The 14,753-nt window shown below is 40.7% G+C and overlaps 1 pseudogene; it reads left to right on the top strand.

Moving 5' to 3' along the window:
• Positions 1 to 2,609: 2,609 nt before the first annotated feature.
• LOC132680009 (U2 spliceosomal RNA) lies at positions 2,610 to 2,763 on the top strand (annotated as a pseudogene).
• The last annotated feature ends 11,990 nt before the right edge of the window (positions 2,764 to 14,753 follow it).

The following is a 14,753-nucleotide window of genomic DNA, read 5'->3' as shown; positions in this document are numbered from 1 at the left end:
CGCTGAAATATATACAAACACTGCTTGACGTATGGAGTAGGCTGGTTTTGCACAAGCTGCTCCTGCCTGCATTCTAAGGAAAGAGAATGAGAGACTTTAAAAAGTTATTCCAGTTAAATGATGGAGATATTAGATGGAAGAAAAAATATATTTTTTAAAAAAAGTAAATTCAGCATTTCCCTTAATCCCAACAATTATCCACCTTAGTTTCCTCATTGGCAAAATGTCAGATAATCTTTAAGAGCCCATCCAGCATGGGCAATCTCTAATTTAAAGGACGTGGTTTAATTGAGATAGAAGATACTGAATGTAGATACTCTAGCAAGAAGGTTACTGGAAGTGAGCTGGTGAGAGTCACTCTGAGGGCCCTCGGCAAATGTCAGTCTAGGACTGATACACTGATGCAGGCTGATTGCCTGCATTGCCCCTGGCTGCACACCTTGACTCTATGTCTATATCACTGATGGAAAAGTGCTTGAACTGAAAGTTTTCCTAATACTTAGAACCTTGTTCTCATTATTCCTGTTGATGGTTAATACTATTGCAAACTTCACAGATAAATTCAATATTTATAGAATATTATCCAAAAATGCATTTTAATTATAGTTAATACTGAAATATACTCTTTCCTGTCACCAACAATGGTCATGGACTATGACCAATATGCTAGCCATGCATGTAAAAATGCAAGTAAGTTGGGGCGCCTGGGTGGCTCAGTCGGTTAAGCGTCCGACTTCAGCTCAGGTCACGACTTCAGCTCAGGTCACGATCTCGCGCTCCGTGAGTTCGAGCCCCGCATCAGGCTCTGGGCTGATGGCTCGGAGCCTGGAGCCTGCTTCTGATTCTGTGTCTCCCTCTCTCTCTGCCCCTCCCCCGTTCATGCGCTGTCACTCTTTGTCTCAAAAAATAAATAAACGTTAAAAAAAATTAAAAAAAAATGCAAGTAAGTTAAAAAAAAACTTTAAAGATACATAATTACTTTGACAGTAGGAGTAAAACATTCTCAGTAACCAATTTCTGCCAGAGGATGCAGGGAATAAAACAGGCCATAAGCTTCCACTGGTGTGTACTATTTTGGGTAGACACTGGCAAGCAATTGTCTGTTTGTTTCTATCAATGCTTTTCTTTTATTACTTTTAATTTGTTATTATTACTGCATTTTCACCTAGAATAGTTAGGCAGAATGGGAGGTATTTAAGACTTTAGAAAGTATTTATTTAAGAGTATGGAGCACCAGGACTTTTAACCTGCAGGAGAAACCAAGGAGTAGAAAAACATTGAGTTAGTATTGCTGGCCTTCAATCTGGTTCATCTCCACCAAATAAAATGAATTTTCCAGTGTCTCCCATCTTTCCATGTAGGTTCCAAGCTCCTTTGGTACATTCCTGCATCTGTGACTTGCTCTTTCTCTTACCTGGAGTGAGCTCCATTCTCTCTCCTTCTAGATCCTAGTTCAGTTCCCATCTGATCTTTGAAGCCCCAGAGACCACTCTCTAGTGCCCTTGGGTTTCCCATTTATCTGAACTCTTACTGCTTTTACTGTTTTCATGAAACTAGGTAAGGATGTGGAGGGCTCACAGATCAGATTGGTATCGAACTGGGACCCAGAATATGAAGAGCAGACAGGAGTATTTTTTATTGCAAGGTGTAGGGACTCACTCAAGTAGCTCAAAATAAGGACAGTGTATTGTGGACCCACAGAGTCCAAGAAATGGGCCTTGCAGGATATGAACTGGAACATATCAGAAAGCTAGGCGGCTCTCTTCCTAACTCTCAAGATCATACACTACTCCTCTGATGCTTTCCCAGGAATATTTGCTTTCACATTCTTCCCTTTGTCTCTCCCCAATTTCCATGTTATCATTTCAGTTTTCTTTCAGCTCAACTGCCCTCAAATAACTGAATTTGACTTTTAGGATCTTACTTCCAAACTTCAAGAGATTCGATCATTTCATCTTGTGCTGCATATCCAGTCCTCCGTTTGATCAGCGTGGTTGGCAGGGGCAGGGATTTTTGATACAGAAAGCTGCCTAAGCCCACTCCAGTGGCAGCCTGTAGGTGGAAAAGTTTCAGGGAAGGGGAAAACAAGTAGTGAAGTGCTCCAAAAGATATTCATTATTTGCAGAATAATTGCAGAATTATTTCCCCGAGGCAAAGTCCTTAAGGGCAAGGAATAAATTACATGTTGCTTATGTCCATCACTGTGTTCAGTACAATGCTGTTTATCCGCCACAGTGATTCACAAACCTGGCTACACAACAGAATCACCTGGGAAACTTTTAGGAGCATTTCAGTATCGAATCCTCCCCCTTGCCACCACCAGAGATTCTGATTTCACTAACTGGGGACATGGCCCAGACACCAGGGGCTGCTGTGCTTTCCAGATGTCAGACTTAACTCTTACTGCGGTCAGGGCCATGGGAAACAGTACTTGTATAGCTGAAACAGTGATTGGCCTCATAACTGAAAACCTGGTAGAAATTCAAGAGCTATTAAGTAGCTTAAAATTCATGCCTGGCCTTTTTAGAAGGGTAACTGTAATTACATTCATATTGTCTTAGGTGGGGTGAATGCTAGTAACATAGGTAACTTTAGAAGGAGACATTAAAATTGCTTCTCGGCCTTTTGGCTAAGATCAAGTGTAGAAGGAGACATTAACATTTCTGATTTTATATGAAAAATTTTTTCCTCATTCTTGTAACTAATTTCATCAAGTGAGGTAGTCAATGGTTATTTCCACAAGGCTTTTTGAGCACATCATCAATACATCTTCAAAATGCAGTCCTGTCCCTGGATTCTTTGAAAGCAGTATTATATAATTAGGAAAATTTAAGATTTAGTAAATTCTGAATTGATGACAAATCAGAGTGCCACCTGAATGACAATTGTTTTAGTTTTTTCAGTGGTAACGCTGAAATTGGCATTGGTAAATTTAGACTTACTTAAACAAATTTTCCTTTGGAATAGCAAGGAGCTTACTTATTGCAGGCCCTAGATGGAGATGATCTTTCAGGGTACACTTTATGGTATCCTTGTGGTTGCCAAGGTTTGCCTTAGGCTTTATACCTATTGGATATGGTTGAGTAGTTGGAGAATTCCTTGAAAGTAGTTTCTGGAGTTCTTCAATATGATCAGTGAAATGAAGGAGATATTCCAAGCTAAACTGGTTCAAGTACATTCATTCAACTGTTTGTTCTTAAGGGAATAACACTGCCTTTCCTGCCAAGTGCCTCTGGGATCACCTTGGAACATTCGTTAACCATCTCTGGAAGTCAAGCCACCTTCATCTTATTATTAGGCACTGATTTTTGCATAGAATGTGATTCATCTGCTTTAATGCTTCCTACCCTAATTTCCTTCTCTGAGAAGGATCCATTTTTCCCAATTCACTTGCAGTACCCTTAAGGAAGGCATGGTTTGACATTGAACTCTTTGGCAAAGGGTCTCAAAAGAGAATACCTTGGAAGATATCTTTGCCAATTTTTGATCCAGCATAACCAGACTGAATTTCCCTCTTGCGTTATGGCACAGACCAGTGCAGTACCAACACTTTGCTATCCTAGAGGATCTTGTGCTGGACCTTCTGGATGTGAGGATCCCTTCTTGGACTTACCATCATGTGTCCAATGGTCAATATGTGAATTGTGATGTTAGCTATTAAGTTTCCTTTGGGGGCGGGGCGCCTGGGTGGCGCAGTCGGTTAAGCGTCCGACTTCAGCCAGGTCACAATCTCGCGGTCCGTGAGTTCGAGCCCCGCGTCAGACTCTGGGCTGATGGCTCGGAGCCTGGAGCCTGTTTCCGATTCTGTGTCTCCCTCTCTCTCTGCCCCTCCCCCGTTCATGCTCTGTCTCTCTCTGTCCCAAAAATAAACAAAAAACGTTGAAAAAAAAATTAAAAAAAAAAAAAGTTTCCTTTGGGGGCGATGTGAATGGCTTATTTTTTTTTCCTAGCCAGATACTGGCTTTACCAGAGAAGGAGCAGAGAAGCCACCCTTCCATGCTGAACAGAGGTTAGTGTGTCTGACTGATAGGGACTCTGGAATATGCATTCTCATGTAGCAGACCCTGCTGATCACCTTGGCAAGAAAGCTGTGCTTGATTCTTGTGCATTCTAGCACTTTTGCATATGTTGTATTTGATCCCAAATCAAATGGCCTAAAGAGTCATTAAAGGTTTCATTGTGAACTCCTTTTTTTTAAATATGAAAATTTTTTTTTATCTTATAGGCTTTTTATTTTTATTTTTTATTTTTATTTTTATTTTTTTAATATATGAAATTTATTGTCAAATTTGTTTCCATACAACACCCAGTGCTCATCCCAAAAAATGCCCTCCTCAATACCAATCACCCACCCTCCCCTCCCTACCACCCCCCATCAACCCTCAGTTTGTTCTCAGTTTTTAAGAGTCTCTTATGCTTTGGCTCTCTTCCACTCTAACCTCTTTTTTTTTTTCCTTCCCCTCCCCCATGGGTTTCTGTTAAGTTTCTCAGGGTCCACATAAGAGTGAACACATATGGTATCTGTCTTTCTCTGTATGGCTTATTTCACTTAGCATAACACTCTCCAGTTCCATCCACGTTGCTACAAAGGGCCATATTTCATTCTTTCTCATTGCCACGTAGGACTCCATCGTGTATATAAACCACAATTTCTTTATCCATTCATCAGTTGATGGACATTTAGGCTCTTTCCATAATTTGGCTATTGCTGAGAGTGCTGCTATAAACATTGGGGTACAAGTGCCCCTATGCATCAGTACTCCTGTATCCCTTGGGTAAATTCCTAGCAGTGCTACTGCTGGGTCATAGGGTAGGTCTATTTTTAATTTTTTGAGGAACCTCCACACTGTTTTCCAGAGTGGCTGCACCAGTTTGCATTCCCACCAACAGTGCAAGAAGGTTCCTGTTTCTCCACATCCTCTCCAGCATCTATAGTCTCCTGATTTGTTCATTTTGGCCACTCTGACTGGCATGAGGTGATATCTGAGTGTTGTTTTGATTTGTATTTCCCTGATGAGGAGCAATGTTGAGCATCTTTTCATGTGCCTGTTGGCCATCCAGATGTCTTCTTTAGAGAAGTGTCTATTCATGTTTTCTGCCCATTTCTTCACTGGGTTATTTGTTTTTCGAGTGTGGAGATTGGTGAGCTCTTTATACATTTTGGATACTACTAGCCCTTTGTCCAATATGTCATTTGCAAATATCTTTTCCCATTCCGTTAGTTGCCTTTTAGTTTTGTTGATTGCTTTCTTTGCTGTGCAGAAGCTTTTTATCTTCATGAGGTCCCAATAGTTCATTTTTGCTTTTAATTCCCTTGCCTTTGGGGATGTGTCAAGTAAGAAATTGCTACGGCTGAGGTCAGAGAGGTCTTTTCCTGCTTTCTCCTCTAGGGTTTTGATGGTTTCCTGTCTCACATTCAGGTCCTTTATCTATTTTGAGTTTATTCTTGTGAATGGTGTGAGAAAGTGGTCTAGTTTCAACCTTCTGCATGTTGCTGTCCAGTTCTCCCAGCACCATTTGTTAAAGAGACTGTCTTTTTTCCATTGGCTATTCTTTCCTGCTTTGTGAAAGATTAGTTGGCCATACTTTTGTGGGTCTAGTTCTGGGGTTTCTATTCTATTCCATTGGTCTATGTGTCTGTTTTTGTGCCAATACCATGCTGTCTTGATGATTACAGCTTTGTAGTAGAGGCTAAAGTCTGGGATTGTGATGCCTCCCACTTTGGTCTTCTTCAAAATTACTTTGGCTATTTGGGCCTTTTGTGGTTCATATGAATTTTAGGATTGCTTGTTCTAGCTTCGAGAAGAATGCTGGTGCAATTTTGATTGGAATCGCATTGAATGTGTAGATAGCTTTGGGTAGTACTGACATTTTGACAATATTTATTCTTCCAACCCATGAGAACTGAATGTTTTTCAATTTCTTTATATCTTCTTCAATTTCCTTCATCAGTTTTCTATAGTTTTCAGCATACAGATCTTTTACATCTGTGGTTAGATTTATTCCTAGGTATTTTATTCTTCTTGGTGCAATTGTGAATGGGATCAGTTTCTTATTGGTTTTTCTGTTGCTTCATTATTAGTGTATAAGAATGCAACTGATTTCTGTACATTGATTTTGTATCCTGCAACTTTGCTAAATTCATGTATCAGTTCTAGCAGACTTTTGGTGGAGTCTATCGGATTTTCCATGTATAATGTCATCTGCAAAAAGTGAAAGCTTAACTTTATCTTTGCCAATGTTGATGCCTTTGATTTCCTTTTGTTGTCTGATTGCTAATGCTAGAACTTCCAACACTATGTTAAACAACAGCAGTGAGAGTGGACATCCCTGTCGTGTTCCTGATCTCAGGGAAAAAGCTCTCAGTTTTTCCCCATTGAGGATGATGTTAGCTGTGGGCTTTTCATAAATGGCTTTTATGATCTTTAAATATGTTCCTTCTATCCCGACTTTCTCGAGGGTTTTTATTAAGAAACGTTGCTGAATTTTGTCAAAGGCCTTTTCTGCATCAATTGACAGGATCATATGGTTCTTATCTTTTCTTTTATTCATGTGATGTATCACGTTGATTGATTTGCGAATGTTGAACCAGCCCTGCAGCCCAGGAATGAATCCCATTTGATCATGGTGAATAATTCTTTTTATATGCTGTTGAATTCGATTTGCTAGTATCTTGTTGAGTATTTTTGCATCCATATTCATCAGGGATATTGGCCTGTAGTTCTCTTTTTTTTACTGCGTCTCTGTCTGGTTTAGGAATCAAAGTAATACGGGCTTCATAGAATGAGTCTGGAAGTTTTCCTTCCCTTTCTATTTTTTAGAATAGCTTGAGAAGGATAGGCATTATCTCTGCTTTAAACATCTGGTAGAACTCTCCTGGGAAGCCATCTGGTCCTGGACTCTTATTTTTTGGGAGACTTTTGATAACTGACTCAATTTCTTCGCTGGTTATGGGTCTGTTCAAGCTTTCTATTTCCTCCTGATTGAGTTTTGGAAGTGTGTGGGTGTTTAGGAATTTGTCCATTTCTTCCAGGTTGTCCAGTTTGTTGGCATATAATTTTTCATAGTATTCCCTAATAATTGCTTGTATCTCTGAGGGATTGGTTGTAATCATTTCATTTTCATTCATGATTTTATCTATTTGGGTCATCGCCCTGTTCTTTTTGAGAAGCCTGGCTAGAGGTTTATCAATTTCGTTTATTTTTTCAAAAAACCAACTCTTGGTTTCATTGATCTTCTCTACAGTTTTTTTAGATTCTATATTGTTTATTTCTGCTCTGATCTTTATTATTTCTCTTCTTCTGCTGGGTTTGGGGTGTCTTTGCTGTTCTGCTTCTATTTCCTTTGGGTGTGCTGTTAGATTTTGTATTTGGGATTTTTCTTGTTTCTTGAGATAGGCCTGGATTGCAATGTATTTTCCTCTCAAGACTGCCTTCGCTGCATCCCACAGCATTTGGATTATTGTATTTTCATTTTTGTTTGTTTCCATATATTTTTTAATTTCTTCTCTAATTGCCTGGTTGATCCATTCATTCTTTAGTAGGGTGTTCCTTAACCTCCATGCTTTTGGAGGTTTTCCAGACTTTTTCCTGTGGTTGATTTCAAGCTTCATAGCATTGTGGTCTGAACGTATGCATGGTATGATCTCAATTCTTGTATACTTATGAAGGGCTGTTTTGTGACCCAGTATGTGATCTATCTTGGAGAATGTTCCATGTGCACTCGAGAAGAAAGTATAATCTGTTGCTTTGGGATGCAGAGTTCTAAATACATCTGTCAAGTCCATCTGATCCAATGTATCATTCAGGGCCCTTGTTTCTTTATTGACCATGTGTCTAGATGATCTATCCATTGTTGTAAGTGGGGTATTAAAGTCCCCTGCAATTACCACATTCTTATCAATAAGGTTGCTTATGTTTGTGAGTAATTGTTTTATATATTTGGGGGCTCCCGTATTTGGTGCATAGACATTTATAATTGTTAGCTCTTCCTGATGGATAGACCCTGTAATTATTACATAATGCCCTCTTCATCTCTTGTTACAGCCTTTAATTTAAAGTCTAGTTTGTCTCATCTAAGTATGGCTACTCCAGCTTTCTTTTGACTTCCAGTAGCAGGATAAATAGTTCTCCATCCCCTCACTTTCAATCTGAAGGTGTCCTCAGGTCTAAAATTAGTCTCTTGTAGACAGCAATTAGATGGGTCTTGTTTTTTTATCCATTCTGATACCCTATGTCTTTTGGTTGGCACATTTAGTCCATTTACATTCAGTGTTATTATAGAAAGATATGGGTTTAGGGGCGCCTGGGTGGCTCAGTCAGTTAGGCGTCCAACTTCAGCTCAGGTCACGATCTCGTGGTCCGTGAGCTCGAGCCCTGTGTTGGGCTCTGGGCTGAAGGCTCGGAGTCTGGAGGCTGCTTCCGATTTTGTGTCTCCCTCTCTCTCTGCCCCTCCCCCATTCATGCTTTGTCTCTCTCTGTCTCAAAAATAAATAAACGTTAAAAGAAATTAAAAAAAAAGCAAGTTATGGGTTTAGAGTCATTGTGTTGTCTGTAGGTTTCATGTTTGTAGCGATGTCTCTGGTGTTTTGTCTCACAGGATCCCCCTTAGGATCTCTTGTAGGGCTGGTTTAGTGGTGATGAATTCCTTCAGTTTTTGTTTGTTTGGGAAGACCTTTATCTCTCCTTCTATTCTAAATGACAGATTTGATGGATAAAGGATTCTCGGCTGCATATTTTTTTCTGTTCATCACATTGAAGACTTCCTGCCACTCCTTTCTGCCCTGCCAGGTTTCAGTAGAGAGATCCATCATGAGTCTTATCGGTCTCCCTTTATATGTTAGAGCACGTTTATCCCTAGGTGCTTACAGAATTTTCTCTTTATCCTTGTATTTTGCCAGTTTCACTATGATATGTCGTGCAGAAGATCGATTCAAGTTACGTCTGAAGGGAGTTCTCTGTGCCTCTTGGATTTCAATGCCTTTTTCCTTCCCCAGATCAGGGAAGTTCTCAGTATGATTTCTTCAAGTACACCTTCAGCACCTTTCCCTCTCTCTTCTTCCTCTGGAATACCAATTATGCGTAGATTATTTCTCTTTAGTGCATCACTTAGTTCTCTAATTTTCCCCTCATACTCCTGAATTTTTTTTATCTCTCTTTTTCTCAGCTTCTTCTTTTTCCATAATTTTATCTTCTAGTTCACCTATTCTCTCCTCTGCCTCTTCAATCCAAACCATAGTTGTCTCCATTTTATTTTGCAGTTTATTGATAACATTTTTTAGCTCCTCCTGGCTGTTCCTTAGTCCCTTGATCTCTGTAGCAACAGATTCTCTACTGTCCTTTATACTGTTTTCAAGCCCAGCGATCAATTTTATGACTATTACCTTAAATTCACTTTCTGTTATATTGTTTAAATCGTTTTTGATCAGTTCGTTACCTGTTGTTATTTCCTGGAGATTCTTTTGAGGGGAATTCTTCCATTTTGTCATTTTGGATGGTCCCTGGAGCGGTGCGGAACTGCAGGGCCCTTCCCCTGTGCTGTCTTGAATAACTTGCATTGGTGGGCGGGGCTGCAGTCAGACCTGATGTCTGCCCCCAGCCCACTGCTGGGGCCACAGTCAGACTGGTGTGTACCTTCTCTTCCCCTCTCCTAGGGGGAAAGGCGGGATTCACTGTGGGGTGGCATGGCCCATCTGGGCTACTTGCACACTGCCAGGCTTGTGGTGCTGGGGATCTGGCGTATTAGCTCTGGTGCATCGGCAAGGTGCACAGGGGTGGGAGGGGCAGGCTCAGCTCGCTTTTCCTTCGGATATCCGCTTCGGGAGGGGCCCTGCGGCACCGGGAGGGAGTCAGACCCTCCGGAGGGATGGATCCGCAGAAGCACAGCATTGGGTGTTTGCTCAGTGCAAGCAAGTTCCCTGGCAGGAACTGGTTCCCTTTGGGATTTTGGCTGGGGGATGGGTGAGGGAGATGGCGCTGGTGAGCGCCTTTGTTCCCTGCCAAGCTGAGCTCTGTGGTCCATCCGGGGCTCAACAACTCTCCCTCCCGTTGTCCTGCAGCCCTCCCGCTCTCCAAGCAGAGCTGTTAACTTAAAATCTTCCAGATGTTAAGTCCCGCTTGCTGTCAGAACACACTCCGTCCGGCCCCTCCGCTTTTGCCAGCCAGACTCAGGAGCTCTGCTTTGCCGGCGGGCTGCTCTTCCGCCCTGGCTCCCTCCCACCAGTCCTTGTAGCATGCACTGCCTCTCTGCCCTTCCTACCCTCTTCTGTGGGCCTCTCATCTATGCTTGGCTCTGGAGAATCCATTCTGCTAGTCTTCTGGTGGTTTTTTGGGTTATTTAGGCAGGTGTGGGTGGAATGTAAGTGATCAGCAGGACGCGGTGAGCCCAGCGTCCTCCTATGCCACCATCTTCCTCACATCCATTCAATGAGGTGACTTTTGGATCTTACCCAAGGATGGGGGCTGGTTGCCAGGGGAACAAGCTGTGTTTAGAGGGTTGGTACCTTTCGTGAACTTTTATAACGCTATTCTGCTAACACATCATTGAAGTAGTCTTTTGAGTTGTAATGTATACAGATGGCACAGCTCAGCACTACAAACATTTTGCTAGTTCTGTGTTGAAATCTAAATCCAAAGAAAATTTGACCACCATTGATCAGAAGTATACTTTTGGTAACCCATGAGACTGTCAGGTACACTTATGAAGCAGAAACAAATAGCAGAATTATGGGCTCCACAAACTTTTGTGAGAACAACATGATTTTTCTCTTAAGGAATTTTGATTTTGTTGCCTCAAGATATGAATTCTTGTCATCAGGTAACTCCCAGGGAGCACAGTTCCAAAGAAAAACTTTCAATATACCCCCTGAACAGTATTTTAAAATGCAAGCTCTAACTTGGGTATTTAGGTGGAGATTGTACCCAATTGTTTTCCAGAATTTCTTGTTGTCCAGCTTAATTTTGAAGAGGAAAGCCTCATTATTTTCCTCCCTCCCTCCTTCCTTCCTTTCTTCCTTCTCACCCTTTCTTCTTTTTTTTCAGCAAACATTTTACAATTATCTACTTTATGATGGGCTAAAGATACAAATATTAAAACATGATCCTGACCTTCAGAAAACTTTTTTCCTGTGGGAAGGGAGTGAAGAAGTAAATATGACAACCACTCTCTCTGATAAGATTGTATCCATGGTGTTGTGGGAAAAAGTAGTTAGACACCTCAGCCATTCTGGATGGAGTGGGGCACTCTGGAACAAAAAGGCATAGTGTTGGGAAAGGTATCCTGGAGGAGGTAAGTTTGATTCTCTTTGGGTGTGTGGAAGAGAGCCTGTTTCAGGATGTAGGATGGAGAAAAGAGGAGACAAACAATGGGCCTAAAGGCAAGAGAGGAGGGAACATTAGGGACGTAGCAGAGTTCCGTGTTACTGGCATGCAAGGCGTCTTGGGTGGGGGATGGAGGACAAGAAGTACTCCAGTGAGGTTGGAAGAAATTGAATCAGGAATACTGACACATTTTTATTAAGGATTTAGAATTATCCAAAAGAAGTGTGGACACGTTAAATAGTTTTAATGATCAGATATTCCTGTTACCCAGATCATACTTGTGGTGTGTGGAACACAGACCAGATAGTGAGGCAGAAGGCAAGGATATGTATTAGAAGGCAACTGAAGTAGTCCAATGTAGAAATGATGAGGGGCTGACTAAAAGTCAATTCCAGTGTGACAGAGAAGAGAGGATAAATTGAGAGAAATTTTTAAAAAATATTTTACCCTGGATGAGTTTTTTGTTGTTTTTTTAAATTTTAATTTTAAGTTTGAAAATTTTTGTTTGTTTGTTTTAGAGAGAGAGCATTAATGGGGGAGAGGGGCTGTGGGGGAGGGAGAGAGAGAGAGAGAGAGAGAGAGAGAGAGAGAGAAAATATCCTAAAGCAGGCTCTATGTTCAGTGCAGAGCCCAATGCGGGTGCTTAATCCCATGACTCTGGGATCATGACCTGAGTGGCAGTCAGGAGTCGGGCGCTCAACTGACTGAGCCACCTAGGTGCTCAAGTCATAATCTGATTTTGGCTCAAGTCATGATCTCACAGTTGCTGAGTTTAAGCCCCATGTTGGGCTCTGGGCTTACAGCTCAGAGCCTGGAACCTGCTTTGGATTCTCTGTCTCTCTCTCTCTGCCACTCCCTTGCTTGTGCTCTCTCTCTCAAAAATAACATAAAATAAACATTAAAGAAAGATAAATTCTATCATAAACTATGTATTTTTAACAGTTATTTCCATAGCAAAGACACTTGTCTAGTAAGTCACGGCGGCCAGCATAATTTTACCTACTCACAGAACTTCCCTTTTTCAGCTTTTTTGCTCTTCCATCAATGAAAACTAATTAAAACAAAAACTAAAATGTTATTTTGGTTCCTAAGTTTCCATGTTACCTTTAGTGATTTTTTTAAATTTTCTTCATGTACACATGTGGTAGAGAAGGCTGCCACTGAACTGTTAACTATTCTTGTTGAGCCCTAGAGAGTTTCCATGCTGAGAGTAAGTGACTGTGGTAAGCAGGAGGGGAAGGTAGGCAGAAAAATGGTGATTGGGGGCGCCTGGGTGGCTCAGTCAGTTAAGCATCCGACTTCAGCTCAGGTCATGATCTCACAGTCTGTGAGTTTGAGCCCCACGTCGGGCTCTGTGCTGACAGCTCAGAGCCTGGTGCCTGCTTCAGATTCTGTGTCTCCCTCTCTCTGTTCATGCTCTGTCTCTCTCTCTGTCTCAAAAATAAATAAACATTAAAAATTTTTTTTTAAAGAAAAATGGTGATTGGTCACAGGACTGTCTGGGGAGAAGCTGAGCCACTTGCAAGTCTTCCCTTGGGAGAATGAATGGTAGCAATGATTAAGCATGCCCATTCAACAGCCAAGTTGTAGCTGTCTAGAGAAATGGAACAATGAATCTGAGGAGGACTATGGCTTCTCAGTCATTTATTAAGGCCTCATCATTTGCACAACTTCACCATAGCCTTGAGCATGAGTGTAAGAGAGAAAAGGCTGCTGCACCCCAGAATGGCTGTTGAGAAGCTCAGAGGCTGGGCTCTGGTTCTAAATTTTTTGGCCTTAAAGCTCATGCATTTTATGTATAATTCTTAGCCAGCTCAGTTATCTATTTTCCAAGCCCAGAAAAGATTGGAAGCAAGCTACAGGCGGGCATTCTGGCAGCAGCAGACAGATTTGAGAACTGACAACTTGACAGCAAAGGAAAGGCTTAAAAATGGAAAGTAGGTGTGGAATTGTACTCTGCATTATAGCACAGTGCAAGAAAAGATAGATAAAATTATGGACCAGTGTTATCAAGGAAGATTAAACTATGACATCTGTTTTTTATTTGAAACACAGGAAGATTGCCATCAAAATTTGTTAAAATAAACAGAGCTTAGGAATGCAAAGGTTTTCATTGCCTGAAGAATTAATAACAAAAGATATGTTTGTTTCTCCTATGGTTTTTGCTATTAAGACTTGTGGAGAAGTCACAAACAGACCATGAAAGTGAGTACCTCTCAGAACTGCCCATCTCACTTCCTAGTTACCATCTTACTTCTCTCAACTGCTATTCTTACCTTTTTCCCTACCATTACACACATACTCTTTACCTTTTCTCATCTCCCGTGTTGGTAGTTGCAAACCTAATAATGGCTATGGGTTGAGTATATGTGTCCTCCCAAAATTCATATGTTGGAATCATAACCCCACCAAAGATGATGTTATTGGGGGTGGGGCATTTGGGAGGTGCCTAAGTCATGAGAAGGGAGCCTGCATAGTAGGGTTAGTGCCTTATAAAGGAAGCTCCAGAGAAATCTCTTGCCTCTTTCACCATGTAGGGGTATACAATAAGGACTCTGCCACCCTGAAGAGGCCCCTTACTTGACTATGCTGGCACTCTGATCTTGAGTTCTCAGCCTCTAGAACTGTGACAAATACATTCTGTTTTTTATAAGCCACCCAGTATATGGTATTTTGGTATACCAGCCCAAATAGACTGAGACACTAATCATTTTCCAAATGATCAAAAATGGCAAAGGAATCATTATCATTCATTCCTTGATAACTATTTTTCAATTCTTTTTTAATACTTAATTGGTATAGAATAACTAGTTGCCACAAAAGCCAAAGAATGAAAACAAAAACATTCTCAAACATTTACAACTTTTGCATAGAAGATTAAAATGCTGAGAGAAAATCAAGACACCTGAATATAAAATGTTGTAATTATTTTTTTCCTTTACACATTAGCTGCTCTATTTTTTAATTAATTAATTTTAAATTTACATCCAAGTTAGCATACATATAGTGTAATAATGATTTCAGGAATAGAATTTAGTGATTCATCACTTACATATATAACAGCCAGTGCTCATCCCAACAAGCATCTTCCTTAATGCCCCTTGCCCATTTAGCCCATCTGCCCACCGAAAACCCCTCCAGCAACCCTCAGTTTGTTCTCTGTTAAAATGTTATAATAATTATTAATAACTTGGTAACTAACTTTACTAAAATGGATAAAACTTTGTTCTGATATTCAGCTATTTAAAAAAACAACCCTTTTTAAATTCTCATAAATCATATCACTCTACTTTTGTAACAGATATTTCTACTCCAGATTTTGTGACTGAATTTTAAGTTAATATATAAGTTTACTCAGAAATTTTAATCCTGTAGAAACAAAGATCTTGACTTAAAGTTGCAAATATACTCTTAGAAATGACTCAGTTATTATGG

Source organism: Panthera onca, chromosome A2 (assembly GCF_046562875.1).
Source record: "Panthera onca isolate mPanOnc1 chromosome A2, mPanOnc1 haplotype 2, whole genome shotgun sequence".
In the NCBI taxonomy this organism is placed as follows: Eukaryota; Metazoa; Chordata; class Mammalia; order Carnivora; family Felidae; genus Panthera; species Panthera onca.
Note: the sequence above shows the minus strand (reverse complement) of the source record. Positions and strands in the feature narration are given on the sequence as shown.